We start from the raw sequence: 16367 nt of genomic DNA, 5'->3' as shown, positions 1-16367 counted from the left end.
AATTAAAATAACTCCTCCCATCGCATATAATATCTGTAAATACTGCATATTTCTAATGGCCTCTAACGATCCATATAATACCATTTAACAACTAATAATTTCTTACTCTTGAAATGAAGGAGAGAGAAAACCCCTGAATATATGAAATAAGGTTCTTTCTTGCACATTCTCTGTTCCCAAGGATCCCCATCCTAGAAATTACAGAAATCTTGCTTGGTCCATTGTTTTGATGCTCATGAAAAATTAAGATTATCTATATCTCAGTTAAACTGAAAGTACTCCTGGAGGAGGGGCACCTGGCTGGCTCAGTCATTTGAGCAACTGACTCTTGATTTCAGCTCAGGTCATGATCCCAGAGTCATGGGATTGAGCCCCGTGTCGGGTTCCATGCTAAGCGCTGAGCAAAGAGCCTACTTAAGATTCTCGCTCTGTCTTTCTCTCCTTCTGCTCCTCTTCCCTGCTCTCTCTCTCTCTCTAAAATTAAAAGAAAAGAAATGACTCTTGGAGGAAATGAGAGGGCTAAACTAACACATACAGTTTTAAATGTGATAGGAAAAAAGAAACAGTTTAAAATTCAAAGATTTATTATTTAGGTATCATATAGTTAATTAGCTTTGTCTTCTGCAGCATTAGGGCATATGATTAGAATCTCTACAGATGTCTTTAAGGAGCATTTCAAAAGCTGCTTTTATAAATATATATATATATATACATATACATATACGTGTATATATATATACATACATATACGTGTGTGTGTGTGTGTGTGTGTATATATATATATATATGCACACAGTATATATATATTTAACAACAAGCCAAGGGCCTTAACTAGGTTGGTGTCAGTACAATGGAAACAAAGAAAAGAGGAAACATTTCAAAGGGAAACATATTAAGATTATGTCTAAAAAGAAGTACAGGGATGTGTCAAATGACTCCATATTTTTAAGCATGGCTCCATGGAAGAATGGAATTATACTACACATATGATATACAAATTATATATTGGATATTATGCTAACTAGAGGAGAGAGCAGTGTATATAGCAGTCAATTCCAAATTTAATTTCTAACTCTGTCAGGCATCATCATAGTGAGCCTCAGTTTTCTCATGTGTGATGTGGGGAAATAATATTGTCCCACCTAGGTATTTAATGATTCAGCGAAATGCACTCATTCCTTCATTAATTCACCCACTTAGCCATTCATCCCACAAACATTTATCAAGCCTCTATGTTCCAAAGATATGCTAAGTCAATAACAGGTAAAGCATCATGGATATTAAAACTGTTGTTGAAAATTACATGATTTTAAGATATGTTATCATTATCATGTATTTAAATATGTTGAATTTAAGATTCTTATAAACGGTGAGACAAAACTTCCATTTAAGGCTTCAAAAATAACGAGTACTACTCTGGCTTTCTCTACGTTCACGCATTCACTTGGCAAGTATTTATCGGGAATTTACAATGAACAAGACATCACACAAAGCTCCATGGCCCTTTCAATGTTCTACCCAGGTTATTTCAGCCAAGTGTGTTCTGTCTGCTGGGACCTCTTTTGATCTGACTACATAATCATGAGGCCCGCCTATAAAACAAATCCGGGTCATGAAAGCTGGACTCAATCTAAAATCTGGTGCAAGAGAATAAATGCAGAGCCTGAGTGAGATGGGAGGAATGAACAGACATTTACGATTCTGCAGAAGCCCACAGAGAGGGGCCAAATCCGAGGATTCACTTGGAGGTGAATCAGCCGAAGTATGAATCTATACCAACTTATTCAAGACAGAACAAATTTATAAAGTATAACAGGATAAAATAAAATTTAACATAGCCAGAAAGGAAGAGAGAATAAAAGAAAATCAAGTAGGAGAGATAAGATAAAGCTAGTGGACAAAACGCCTGCTGTATAGTTCTGTACATTTTTAGAGAAGGATACAAATCTGGCTCTCAATTATTTATCTAGTTGCTCACACAAAAAGGGAAACGTGATCACTCACACGATTTGGAGTGTTTTTAAGACCGCAGAGTTTGTTTAAGGAAAGCACAACTATTACTGAAAACAGAGAAAATATTCTTTTTAAGCACTCACAGGAAGAAAAACTGAATATCCATGGAAAATTTTATGACCTGGGTTCAAAATCGACACAAATGAAATAACAGGGTCTAGCCTGTATCAATGGATCATACAGGCTTTGCACTCATTTGAGACAGTTTTGGACAGAACGACTCTGGAGTTCTAGAAGGGACAATAGGACCTCCCAGAGGGAGGTCCTGACACATAGGTCTCAACATGTCATTTTCCTTCTTGGAAACTCCAAATGGCCTCCTAGTATCTGTAAAACATAAAACTGACTCTAAAGGTGTATGTCCTAGGGTTGTCTGGGTGGCTCATTCGGTTAAGCGTCCAACTTTGGGTCAAGTCATGATCTCGCAGTCCGTGAGTTCGAGCCCCACATCGGGCTCTGTGCTGACAGCTCAGAGCCTGGAGCCTGCTGTGGATTCTGTGTCCCCCCTCTCTATCTACCTCTCCCCCGTTCATACTCTGCCCTGCTCTGTCTCTCAGAAATAAATAAATGTGAAAAAAAAAATAAAGGTGTATGTCCTATTTCTTCAGTTAGTCCTCAAAATATTTTTGAAAATGTTTCCCCCATGAACCCTCCTCATGTAACTTCTCTGAGTCTTATATTATCTGTGCCTTTTCACAGCTTGTTTCCAAATCCCCTCTCTATTATAATTAATTTTATAGGTCTCATGTCTCCTGTTAGACTCTCTATGGGCAGGATTCACATTGAATTCACCTTGCAACCCGCATGGGGCCCAAGGACCACAGGGGGATAGACGTGTGGCCAACAAATATTTATTCACTCAAGTACATACCTGTTGAATGAATAATCATTCATTCAACTTGTGAAGAATTCAATGAAGAGAATGTCTAAGTGGTAAAAAGCTGAGCCTGCCCATAGTGTCTTTAACTGCAAGGTAATTTGCAACCTGTCCTATTTCCTTAACTCAATTCTGACATCCTGAAAGGCAGGGACTCTAACTTAAATTTCTTTGGACTTTTCAATATCTTCACTCAGTCTTGTACTTCAAAGGCTCCTAGAAATGTGCAGACTGGCGACAATTACGCCATCAGACCACTTTGGGGGCTCATCTCCTAAGGGCAGGGAGCCATGTTATCCACTCCAGACATCGGGTTTTAGGAATATTTCTTTGGAACCATAGCAGAGGCTGAAATAGTCAAAATCTACCTTGTAAGGTGTGAAAATAATGGCAAGATTACATAAAAATACACACAAATACAGAAAAAATAACACGTAAGATCTGAAACAATCTATAAAATGTATGTTCTTTCAGCTAACCATAGTTATGTCTTCCTTGTGCCTTAAAGCTTTTGATTAGAAATGTTCCAAATTACATATTTTAGGAAAGGCATACGTTATTTTTTCAAAATATTCTTCCCGGTTTAAAAAAATAAAATCTTTTGCATTATGCTTACTGAAATTATGTATTATACCCAAAGAGTGCCTTTACTCATTTTAGTCCTTCTTTCTGCCTGACGTTTTTCAAGTTCCTATTGCTCGTGTAACTTCAGGATAGCCCAGAAGCTGCCTGTTTTTATTTGATAAACACAACTTATAGCAGATAATTTATCAGTAACAAATATTAGATAGATCCAACTTTGGTCATTTTGCTCAGCCCTTTGTCACCAAAGAATTTAGCCCAAGAGTGTCATTTCAGACCGCCCCATTAAACCCATTAACATGGGGTAACGACTTGGATCATGGCATACACTGAATAAGGTATGTTGACAACCCGCGAAAGTGTTAGGAGCCACGGAAGAGATCTGATTACGGGACAGATTCCAGTATAAGCAACTTACAAAACCCCAATTACAAGCAAATGTATGATGTATTATTTGTGCTCTGCAGAGGAAAGGGAGTAAAGTTTTAACAACTTTTCCTAAATAGCAACTATGCTATTGTGATTGGTGAGGTGAAAGGTACCATAGAGACAAATAACGATAACACGGATTTTTCTTTTGCAGTGGGATATTTTCTTGAATATGTTATGTATCTGTCTCTCTGAGCTTCATGTATTTTATAGTGCTTAGTTAAAGAATCTGAAAGATACAGTGCCTGACATACCGTAAGTGCTAAATAGTAACTTATTAATGCCAGAAAAGAAAGAACTCTCTTTAGGGAAGAACTTTATGAGGGAAAACAGTACAGCTGACCCTTGAACAACGCAAAGGTTAGAGGCACTGAGCCCCTGTGCAGTAAAAAATCTGAGTATAACTTTTGACTCTCCAAAAAAACTCAACTACAAATAGCCCACTGTTGACCAGAAGTCTTACCAATAACATAAACAGTTGATTGATAGACTGCATTCTTACCATAAAGTAAGTCAGAAAAAAGAAAATACTAAGAAAATCATAAGGAAGAGAAAATACATTTACAATCCTGTATTTATGGAAAGAAATCTGTGTAGAAACGGACCCATGTTGTCCAAGGACCAGTTGTAACTGAGAAGCCTTGTCAGTAATCAATACCCACTATCACAAGGCACAAGGACATACAATCAAGTGTGTCTGAACAGGAAGAGTTTCTCCCTTCACAGGTACCAAAACAAGAATCGGAAATGTCGCAGGAATCAGAAAGCAACTAACGTCTGGCCGGAAGAGGGAATTTTAACCTCACAGTCATGAAGTCAGCCTGTCTCTTCTTCCCGTGTAGTATGACCAGAGAAGCAAGTCAAGAATTTTCAAAAGGGGGGAGAGGAAGACACCTGGTTTTTTAAAACATATCTGGCCATATTTACTGGTTCAATTTTTTTTTAATTAAAAGCAGCTTCCAGACTGCTGTGTGCAGTTCAGTCCCAGTTTTTCTCTGCTTTACAGCCCTGGGCTATGGTCTTTGGGGAACACTGTGGAAATGAACTCGGCAACAGGAAAGCTGGGGGATTAAAATATCTTTGTGCGCATGCGTGTCTGCGTGTGCGCGCGCGTGCGCGCGCATGCACGCGCCCCTGTTCGCGTGGGAGGAACCGAAAGGTAAGTGTCAGGTGAGAGGCGAAGAGGAAGCTGAAGAGGTGTCCCCAAAGTCACCCCGACCACTCTGTCCCACACACCTTCCTTCACAAGTCTGTCCTCTTCCTTCCCTGGACCTCAGCTGTGGGGTGGCCCAGGTCCCTAGAAGAGAAGTACCCTGCTTCACAAGGGGGACGGAATCGAAGGGCGACAGCTGTGTTGTATGAAAACAATTGGTTGCAACGTGAATAAAATCCACTAACAAAAGACAAATGGGGGTGGGAGGGAAGGAGAGGAGGAAGGAGGGCGGAGAGAGAGACACACACAAAGGAACAAACACATTTTTAACTTTACTGAACCCAGAGAAGTGCCGTTAGGCAAGACACATCCTGGACATTCATTTGCCTATGGCTTCTGTACTCCTGGACGCTACGGGCAGCAGGCTGAATAAACAAATAAACTCTGGTTCTGGTCCCCTGACAGTTTATAATATGACCCACAGGCCGTGTTGAGCTACACAAACATTTAGAAGGAGCCAAACCCATTTACTGATGCTTAGCAAAGATGGGGCTGAAACCCTTCTTTCTAGATCGCAAAATGTGTTCTTCTCACTTCACTCCCTGGTTAACATCCCTAACTTTCTCCTACCGGTTACTAATGAAACCCGAGTTTTCTTCGAAACTGACCTCTTTGTTGTTGTTTGTTTTAATGTTTATTTATTTTTGAGAGAGGGGGGGAAAGAGAGAGAGAGAGGGCACAAGCAGGGGCGGGGCAGAGAGAGAGGGGGACGCAGACTCCGAAGCGGGCTCCAGGCTCTGAGCTGTCCGCACAGAGCCCGACGCGGGGCTCGGACTCACGGACCGTGAGATCATGACCTGAGCCGAAGTCGGAGGCTTAACCGACTGAGCCACCCAGGTGCCCCTTTCCCTTGATTTTCTAATGGTAAGTGTAGGTAACAACACCTCCTTCATCTGGCTACATTTCAAGAGCTACTAGGAAGGGCGCATGATATAAATTCAAAACATCTTATGACACTGAAATCAGTAAATTATACAATGAAAATGTCTCTTTTGCCCAGAAAAATCTCATACACATTACAGACATTGAGTTGCCTTTATTCTCCTCTGAGGAAAAAATGGAAGCACCAAGACTTTTCCTTATAAATGGGGAAAATCTGAGTTGAGGAAATACGTCTTTTTTTGTCAGACCACACCTCAGTGGAGCTCATAGTAGAGCAAAAATATTTAGACATTCAGGGTGACTTCCAATTTCTCTCCTTTCCCTCCAACAATGCTGTATTAATAAGATACCTACCTAAACTACTATGGTGGAAACTGGAAATGAAAGGCCTCATCTCACTCAGAAAATTACTTCACATAAACTTACTCTTCCGGCTCAAGTCTTTGAAAGTGCACTGCTCACTGATGGACCCCTGCAAGCCTTTGGTTAAAATATGGCACCACGTAAACATTTTCACCACAAGCCACCTGTCACTTAAACATTTCATACAGCTGCATGCAAATCAAACAAGAATTTAAAGTGTGTTTCAGAAACCATACACATAAATAATATTGTGCTTACCCCCTTCATCACCAGATGACTGATCACCAGATAATTTATAGAAAGACATTTGAGTATGAAAAACGTAGAGATAAATGAGAAGGCACAAAAGAAAGACTTGTACTGACTACAGGGTATAATTTCAGTGAGCACAGGTGAACTGATTTACTACTATACTTGGTGAGAATTTGGTTTAGTTTCCTTGGGGTCAAACCTTGAAATGAGGATTAAAAGAAAGACTTAAAGGCTTTATTTATCTATTTATTTTTTTAAAGTTTATTTACTTTGAGGGAGAGAGATTCCCAAGTAGGATCCGTGCTCAGCTCAGAGCCTGATGCAGGGCTCAGTCTCACATATAGTGAGATCGCGACCTGAGCCGAAATCAGGAGTCAGATGCTTAACCAACTGAGCCACCCAGGCGCCCCAAAACTTAAAGACTTTAATCTTTGCATTCTTTTTTCTATGAGAGTTCACTGCACTTTCTACTTCAAACCGTGTGACCACCCAGATCACCTGCCAACTCCCTTGCCATAAAATGCTAGAAGTGCTGGGTAAAATATATTAAATACCTTTTGGATTGATGCACTTAGCATACTTACTGAGTGTCTAACAGTTATACAGACTCTGTTCCAGGCAGGGAGGACGTAACAGGAAACAAAAGAGCCAAGAGTCAGCCTACCAGTGGAACTTTTACTTTAGGTTAATATAACTGAATTGGAAGAAAGAAGTGGCCAGGAACCAAGGGGAGAGAAAAATTGCTGACAGCATGTGAGATGACCTGGTAGCTTCTATGCAGAGAACTGCCTGTCTCTGTAACCTTTCTGATGTCCAAAGAAGAAACAAAACATAATACACCAGTTGTTACTGAGACCCCTACGTATATGAGGCTTGACCCCTGAAATACTATACCCTCAGTCCAAGAGTAGACTTAAAACATCTCACTGCAAATGGAACAGTAAGGAAACTTGCTGTGTTGTCTTGAGTCCTACACGGGAAAGAAACCAACTCCTGAAATTTTTAACCACTAGCCTGGGCTTCTTTGGGGTTGGCATAGGAGATTCAGACTTATACTCTCAATGTAGTTTGGGAACTTCCAGCCAAAAAATTAATATTAAAATTGATCCTGGATCTGCAATGCTCCTCCCTGGGGTACCTTGCAGAAACAAATGCAAAACTTCTTTAAAGAATACGCTCTCAACCCAAGTCACAAAGGATTTCCACAAACAAAATACAGCTTTCAGTAAATTAACAGACTAAAGTCACAAAGTTTAAATGGGAACAATCTACCTTGAGGCAAATTCTACAGACAAAACAGCAGAACTGCTCTCCCCCAAAACTTCAGATAATATAATCATTTACTAAAACTTCAGTATGTTTAGGATGTTAAAGACTTGAAAGAAATTAAAACCATAAGAATAAGACAGTATAAAAATGCAGTTAAAAAAGTAGGATGTGTATAAATAAGAAAAATGCAGCCACTGAAATCAGAAACTTATTCTATGGTTTCAACAGTATATTAGATACCACTGTAGAGAGTACCAGTGAATTGGAAAAGAGATTTGGGGAAATCACTCCGATGGCATCAGAGAAATCAAGAGTGCTTAAACATGAAAGAGTAGTTCTAAGACAAAAAAAGATAGGATAACAGAGCTCAGTATACATCCAGACAGAGTTGCAGAGCCAACAACTGAGCCTTCTTTAGAGTTGCTTAAACAGCTTTCTCCAAAGTTCCTAATATCATGCTTATGGCATATAGAACATGAATGTACTGATCTCTTTTTCATTTCATATGAATTATCTCTGCTATTCTCTTTTTGGTTATTGGATAAAAGCTTTTGGCGGGGGTGATATTTTATTTCAAAGGCGACTTCTCCTAAATTGTAGTAACTTCTCTTTGAAGAGAACTCAGACTGCAATGGTTCCTGCTCAAGAGTATGCAGCTAATCTAAAATGTCAAACACCCTAACTTATTTCAGTGGATGGAAACAAATGTAAATGGCTACCTTCTGCTTGTGAAATAACTCATTGTTTAGTATACTTAACCCTAGTAATGCTGCAGATTTATCCTCCATGAAATTCTTAGTTTTGCACAATCATTTCTTATAGAAACATACATAAAACATACCTATTACACATGCATAGAAAACTGGATAAAAATACCTTTAAAATGCCTCAGTATATGTTTCAGGATATTCTTCCACCCATTTTAAAGTACTTTACCTGAGAGAGTAAGCAAAAAGGGAAGAAGTTGTCCTAGTCTTGACAATAAAGAATTGTTGACATATGATCAATCAAAACTTCTCTTCTCTCTCATTACCTAATGATCATTTGATTTTAGTGCAATTAAATTTTATTGACTTTCAATGGAGTACATGACATGATATAATAAAGCACATATTTGTAATATGGATAAGGATAGGCTAGGAGGCGACTAAATGCTATTACGCATAACAAATGGCTTTAAAGAATAAGAAAAGCAAATGGAATATTCGAAATGACCTGAATTTGCTATGCTTTTCAGTTATCACAGAGAAGATGTCTTTATAGAAGATGTCTTGTGTAAAAGGAAACAAAGTATAAGGTTTAGTTCTGGCTTTAACTAAACCACATATAAATCAATTAACTTCTGGGGCTCAGTTTTTCTTCTCTGTAAATAAATGCCGTGGGGAGCAAGGTGGGCTCAGACAATGAATTCTGAAGTTTTTTAGCTTTATAATTCTTTTGGGTACAACACGATATTTTCTTGAAACATTAAATTATGTTATAAATATTCAAAATTTAAGGTAACTAAAAGCCCCATATTATCTTAAATTATACATATAAAGCATTTAAGGAACATACACTAAAAATTACTTTATTTCAACTGTAAGTATTATGAAAACTCCACCACATTAATTCATGGCACAAATACCACACCATATTATCTTGTTATAAATGTTAAAAATAATATTTTTATTCTAAAATAAACCATGCTGTACTACATATGTTGTAAACTAGCAACATCTTAAGGAACATATAGTCAAAATCATTTTGTATCAAACTTAAATTTACTTCAGATTTTACTATTAAAATTTTTTGTGTAAACAATTAATTAAAAAAAGCCAGCATGAAACTTTCAAGCCTAAAAGAAAACTAACGAATCTCTTAAAAGTTATGGGTTACAATACATTTTAAAAATTAAGAACTGGGGCGTATGGGTGGCTCTGTCAGTTACCCATCCGACTTCGGCTCAGGTCACGATCTCATGGTTCGTGATTTCAAGCCCTGCGTCCGGCTCTGTGCTGACAGCTCAGAGCCTGGAGCCTGCTTCGAATTCTATGTCTCCCTCTCTCTCTGCCCCTGTGCTGCTTGCACTCTGTCTCTGTCTCTCAAAACGTGAATCAGCATTAAAAAATTTTTTTTAATTAAAAATCACTTTTAGGGAAAAGAGATTTTTACTTTATCCAAACCTTTTTCTGATTTTTATTTTTTAAATATTTCAGCAAACACAGGAAAAATCAGTGATCAGAAAACACACAGAAAGTATCCAGCAACACTGTTGATCTCACTTCCCCCCAAATACTAACTTTGCCATTGACATTTTCCCTAGCATATTATTTGATTTCATATTTGTTATCTGCAATTTATTGAGTCCAGATTGTCTATAAGGGTCTTAATTTTGAAACAGAATAAAATCTTTGACGTTTCCTTCCAGTCACGTGATGGCCCCTAGGTAGGGAAGCGTGTTACCACAGACACTAAATATTATGTAGATGCAAAAAACCTAACAGAACCCGCTGTATCCTTCCCATTCTTGGCATGATCAATGAGAGCGATTTCTTAAGTGGAAACCATGCAATGATGCTGTTTGATTAAAAGAGAAACAGTCACAGTTTAAGCTGACACTTGCTTCCTTGCTGAATTGCCCTCCTAGGTCAATAATTTTGGGATAACATTTGGTGTGTACGTAACAGTAAAAGCCCCTTCCCAGTATGTATTTTTTCTGCTGCTTTAATGACTTTGCAGTGAAAAGAACTGCAAAGTACTATAGAAATATGAGTTACTGTTGTTTAGGAGATTAATGATCTGGATTTTCTGAGGCTTTGTTGTGACTTTTAAAGTAGTAGTAAGCACGATTTGTTGACGCTGGAAGGCTGGGGCTTTTCTACGGGATGCTAATTGCCACTAGAAACCTTCCTCTCAAAATAGAGGTTCCGAAGAAAGCAGGTGACGAAGATATCCTTTCGCAGATCATCTGATCTTTTCTTCCACGAGCCCACGAGCATTTTCATGGCAAGGTATTAACATTTTCCATCGAAGAGATAAGTGGATTTACAATGCCGAAAAGTAACGATCTGGTCGAGTAGGCTGCTCAGGCTGCCATGATAAAACAGAATGGGGGACTTAAACAGTAGAAATTAATGTTCCCACAGTTCTGGAAGCTTGGAGTCCTAGATCAAGGTGCAGCAGAATCAGTTTCTGGTGAGGGTTTCTTCCTGGCTTGCGGATGGCTGCCTTGCCCGTGTCCTCACTTAGCTCCTGGAGAGAGCAAGCTAGCTCACTGGCATTTCATCTTACAACAGCAATCCTGTGGAACCAAACCCTCACCCTTATGATCCCAAGTAACCTTAGTTACTACTTTAGAGTTCCCATCGACAGATAAAGTCACATGGGGGGGGGGGTTGGGGCTTCAACATATGAACTTGGGGAGAAACACACATTCAGTCTGTAACACGTGGGTGCAAGCTCCCTCTCTAAGATTTAGTAACTGTGTAACCTGAGCAAATCAATTTCATGTTCTAAACTCTCCAATGCCTCATCTGTACAACGGGGTTAATAATCACTCCTATACAGGGAATTAAAAGAGATAATGTATATTTTAGAGTATTTTTATAAACTGTGAAGTATTAATATATATACGTATAATTTTTTTGGCTAAAGAAAATGTTTATATGTGAGCATGTCCGTAAGATAATTTAATATTTTAAAAAAATTTTTAAAACTATTTTATTTTATTTTTAAGAGAGTGAAAGCAGGGGAGGGGCAGGGGAGGCAGAGGATCTGAAGAGGCCTCTGTGCTGGAGTCCAAAGCGGGGCTCAAACTCACAAACTGTGAGATAGTGACCTGGGCTGAAGTCGAATGCTCAACCGACTGAGCCACCCAGGTGCCCCAATAACTTCTTAATTTCTTTCTACAAGGTTTTTATTTATTTTTAAGTGTTTTTATTTATTGTGAGAGCAAGAAAGCATGAGCAGGAGAGGGGCAGAGAGAAAAAGAGAGAGAGAATCCTGAGCAGGCTCCATGATGTAAGTGCAGAGCCCAATGCGGGCTTGATGTCCTAAACCGTGAGATCACGATCTAAGCTTAGATCAAGAGTCAGACCGACTGAGCCACCCAGGTGCACAAGAAAGTCTTTAAAAACATTCCATTTTCATTTATAAGGGCAAATATATACCTAAAAATAGTTTTAAAAGGATCTCTTAATATCATTTAGAGTGTTTACACAGGATAATGCATCACTAGCATAAAAGGTGGAAAGAATGTACATTATTACAGAGATAATTCCACACGTGTGGCTAAAGTGTGCTTCAATCTCATATAATGAACTCATACTTGGAGGCACTAATTTGTACTCCTTGTATTTAAAGCAACGTACTAGAAACCATGCTCTCACTGAAACATGGGAAAACGTAAAAGTGAATGAAACAACTTGGCTTTCTATGGCATTGACTTTGAAAATCTGATTAAGACAGATGTCTTTAGCTGATCGTTCTTCAATGTCACGTTGTCATACTTCCCATCAGCAAGATGTTTTAAAGGCGTTCGATTAATATTGCATGCCAGAACTGAAATTACATCCTTTGTCGTTCGGTTCCTAATGGCGCAAGTGATATCTATCAAGTAGTGTTTTATGAAGCGTGCGTGATTTTTATTGCAGGCTGTTTTCACAAATCTTCTTCAGGTTTCGGAAAGACTGCTTAGGGTTTACAATAAATAGGCCCTTCTGCTGAAAATCAGGATGATTCTTTTAAAACTGAGGTGAAGTCTGGATTACTAGAATTTACTTATCAATAAAAAAATCCTCTGCCAGAATCTGTTGTATTCCCACATGCGTGGTCTTGAATCTATCTGCTTTGCCTGAATATTTTACTAAATCGCTTGTTATACACAAAATACGTGCCAAGCACACATCACTTACAAAACCTTCATCAGTGTGCATGTGCATTATCTTCGAGTAAGGAAAGCGTGTGGATGTGGATGCAGTTCACACTATTTTACACTCACTGGGTTTGTGCTACAGAAGTATGTTATTTTCTAAATATAATCACTAATTTATTTTTTTAACTTCATTTCTTTTGAGAGAGAGAATGTATGCATGTGACTGGGGGAGGGGCAGAGAGAGAGGGAGAGAAGGAATCTCAAGCAGGCTCCAGGCTGTCCGCACAGAGCCCGACAGGGGGCTCGATCCCACGAACTGTGAGGTCACGACCTGAGTTGAAATCAAGAGTTGGACGCTCCAAGACTGAGGCCCCCAGACGCCCCAATTACCAATTTATTTTTAAGAGAAATTAGTGTCCTGACATTAATTTCAAAATTTCTGAAACTTGATATCAAACATGTCATTTTCATTTATTAAAGACCCAAAATCATAATATAATCTTCCATATATATAAGTTAGGACGTTACAAGTGAAAAAAAGAAATTTTTGTATTTGATATCCATGTATATATATGTATGTATATGCATGTATATGTATGTGCATACATACACACACATGCGTATGCATACACATATGTGTATGTGTATATGTATACACATGTGTACATGTATATATGTATATACACATATGTATACACATGTATATGTATGTATACACATGTGTATGTGTACATGTGTGTATGTGTATATATATGTGTATATATATGTATACATACACACAGGATACCATATATATATTGCTCTGAACATAAACCAACATATGTAAACTCCTGACTTTATCTTTAATATATTCTATTCTTTCATCCTCGGTTACCCTTATTTATAAAATTAGGGGGGATAGATTATGATTTCTAATATCTTTTCCCAGTTAAAAAAAATTCCACAATTCTCTAGCATTTTTTACGTGTGTGTGTGTGTGTGTGTACGTGCACATACACACAGTTTAAAGCTTTGGATGCTAACTTCTAAGTATCCCATGCTATTACACGTTATTTTGGATTTTATAAAATATAAATGTACTCAAGAGTTTGGGCATCTGCGTGCCTGGTCTCTTTCTCTTCCTCTGCTGTGTGGCTATGGTGGCCGTGAAGACCCTGAGCCCCAAGGCCGACATGCCCAAGCCCAGGTGGCCCAAGGGCTGCAGGATGCTCTGAGGACCAACTCGGGGCCTAAGGGCACCATGAAAATTCGTGCTTCTAGAGACATCAAGCTTACTAAGTACGGCAACGTGCTGCTTCGTAAAACGCAAATTCAACACCCAACAGCCTCCTTATGAGCCAAAGTAGCCCAAGATGACATGACTGGTGAGTGAGCCATCCCCACCGTCCTCATCGTTGGAGCACTGGCCAAACAGGTGATCTCTACATTTCTGAAGTTCTTTGTACCAGAATAACAACAGTCAGATCTGAATCTGCAACAAGTCAAAGCGAGCAAAGAGATGGACAGGGTAACACAGAGTGTTGGCCAGAATATCTCCATATACTAAAGCTCACACTGAATGTGCTACCGTCCTAAGAAAGGCTGTGGCGGACTCCATCTGGGCCGTTACAAAACAAGATGAACCTACTGACTTCTTCATGGCTGGGGTTAAGGAGATGCAGCGTAAATCTGAAACCAATACAAGCTTCATCAGAGGTCTTGTTTGGGACCAAAGGGCCTGGCATCCTGATGTGAAAAAAAGGACGGTTCATAATCCTCATATGTGCAATGTGTCATAAGAATGTCAAAAAAAGATAAGCGAATTCTTGTCTTTCACAAGCATGCAGAGGAGAGACAGAAAGTAGTAAAAGCGGAAGGAAAATTCTTTGAAGATATAATTTAAAAAATGATAGAGCTGAAAAAGTCTGTGCAGACTCAGAGAAAAGATCTGTTGTTATTTAATCGAGGGAATGGACCGTTTTCTTTAGATGCTCTTGCAAAAGAAGGCATAGCAGCTCTGTGCAGAGCTAAAGGGAGAACTGTGGAAAGGCTGATTCTTGCCTGTGGGAGGGTAGCTTTACATTCTTTGGATGACCCAAATCCTGATTGTTTGGGACATGCTGGTCTCGTCTACGAGGATACATTGGGAGAAGAGAAGTTCACCTTCATCGAGAAATGTTAACAATATTGGCCAAAGGACCAAATAAGCACACGCTTACTTAAGTCAAGGATACAGTAAGAGATGGCTTGAGGGCTGTTGACAATTCCATGGCTGATGGCTGTGTCATCCGGGGGCTGGTGCAGGGGTGGTGGCAATGGCAGAAGCCCTGATCATAAGCCTGGTATAAAGGGGAAGCCCAGCCTGGTATTCAAGCATTTGGTAACGTGCTGCTCATGATTGCCGTGGTTCTTGCCCAGAGCTCTGGTTTTGACGTCCCAGTGAACTGAAAGTCAAGCTAGAGCAGAGCGTTCAGAATCTGGTGAACTTGTAGGTGTGGACTTGAACACAGGTGGGCCAGTGGTGGCAACAGACGTTGGCCCAGGGGATAACTATTGTGTGAAGACACAGCTTCTTCACTCCTGCACTGTGACAGCCACCAACGTTCTCCAGGTTGATGAGACCACAGGAACTGCAGTATCTTCTCCAGGAGGCTGAACTGAAGCTTCTGCCCTGTATCATCTGCACCATGAAGACGCAATGATCTTAAGAAAGGAGCTACGGAATTTTTGTCCCAACTTCAAATGATTTGCAAAGGAATTTCCCCTATGAAGGGGAGAATGCTGGCATCCACCCAAATTCTTAAGTTCTGGAATTATAATTACAGCATTTTTTAAACTGCACTGCAGTATACACACATAAAACAGGCCATTTTTACCAATGATCATGCTGTTTGCTTTAGCTTCTCTGATCCAAAAAGTGCATGTTAGAAGAGCACATGTGATCTACCTTGTTATTCAATATTCCTTCAAAAACAAAGCAAAAACATCTACTCAAGATAAAACAATTGATCAAAGACATTATAAAGGCAAATAGCAAAGGGTTTATTCTGGGATGTGTCTCCCTTGGGCTGTATCTCCATAGTTGATGTGAGATAAAGCTGGCTCTATCTCTCCCGAGTTAGCTGCGGTCTTTAGGGATCTCACAGACACGTGGCTTTTGCCAACTATATGTCTGTTACAAAGGAGAATAAAAATATTAACATTAAGATCGACAGTCTTATCCAGTGTTGCCCTGCACATTCATCTTGTTTGGATAATTGCACATTTAAAATTAGAGTCTACTTATCTGGTTCTAGACATTAGGGAATAATGCGCATGGAAAAGGGTTTTCAGATTCTAATTCCCCATGGCAGATCACTGCAATTCTCATTAATTCTATAAGGAAGAACTTGCCTCTCCTTCAATGTTTACTTGAATTTTTTCTGCTGTATGTGGTTCACTGAAGGAATGGCAATAGTTCACTTTAAAAACATTCTCTCCATTAGCAAGAATCGATTTTCTAAAGCATTCCAACACATCCATATCCAGTCTATAACAAGTCCTTTAACCCCTAATGCTCAAAAAAACCTGTGTACTTAAAAGATAATGCTTACTGCAAGAAACTAGAAAAAGAGAAAAAGAAAAAAAAAGAAAAAGGAACTACATATTTTTCT

General features: G+C 39.1%; 1 protein-coding gene and 1 pseudogene across 17 annotated transcripts in view; one reads left to right on the top strand and one right to left on the bottom strand.

Moving 5' to 3' along the window:
- Window positions 1-16367, bottom strand: part of TENM3 (teneurin transmembrane protein 3) — a 1268347-nt gene that overhangs the window by 193438 nt on the left and 1058542 nt on the right. The gene's annotated exons all lie outside the window — the stretch shown is intronic.
- Window positions 13872-15584, top strand: LOC106979309 (T-complex protein 1 subunit zeta-like; annotated as a pseudogene).

This window comes from Acinonyx jubatus, chromosome B1, assembly GCF_027475565.1.
Source record: "Acinonyx jubatus isolate Ajub_Pintada_27869175 chromosome B1, VMU_Ajub_asm_v1.0, whole genome shotgun sequence".
Taxonomy (NCBI): Eukaryota; Metazoa; Chordata; class Mammalia; order Carnivora; family Felidae; genus Acinonyx; species Acinonyx jubatus.
The sequence above is the reverse complement of the archived record's forward strand: the minus strand, read 5'-3'. Positions and strand labels throughout refer to the sequence as shown.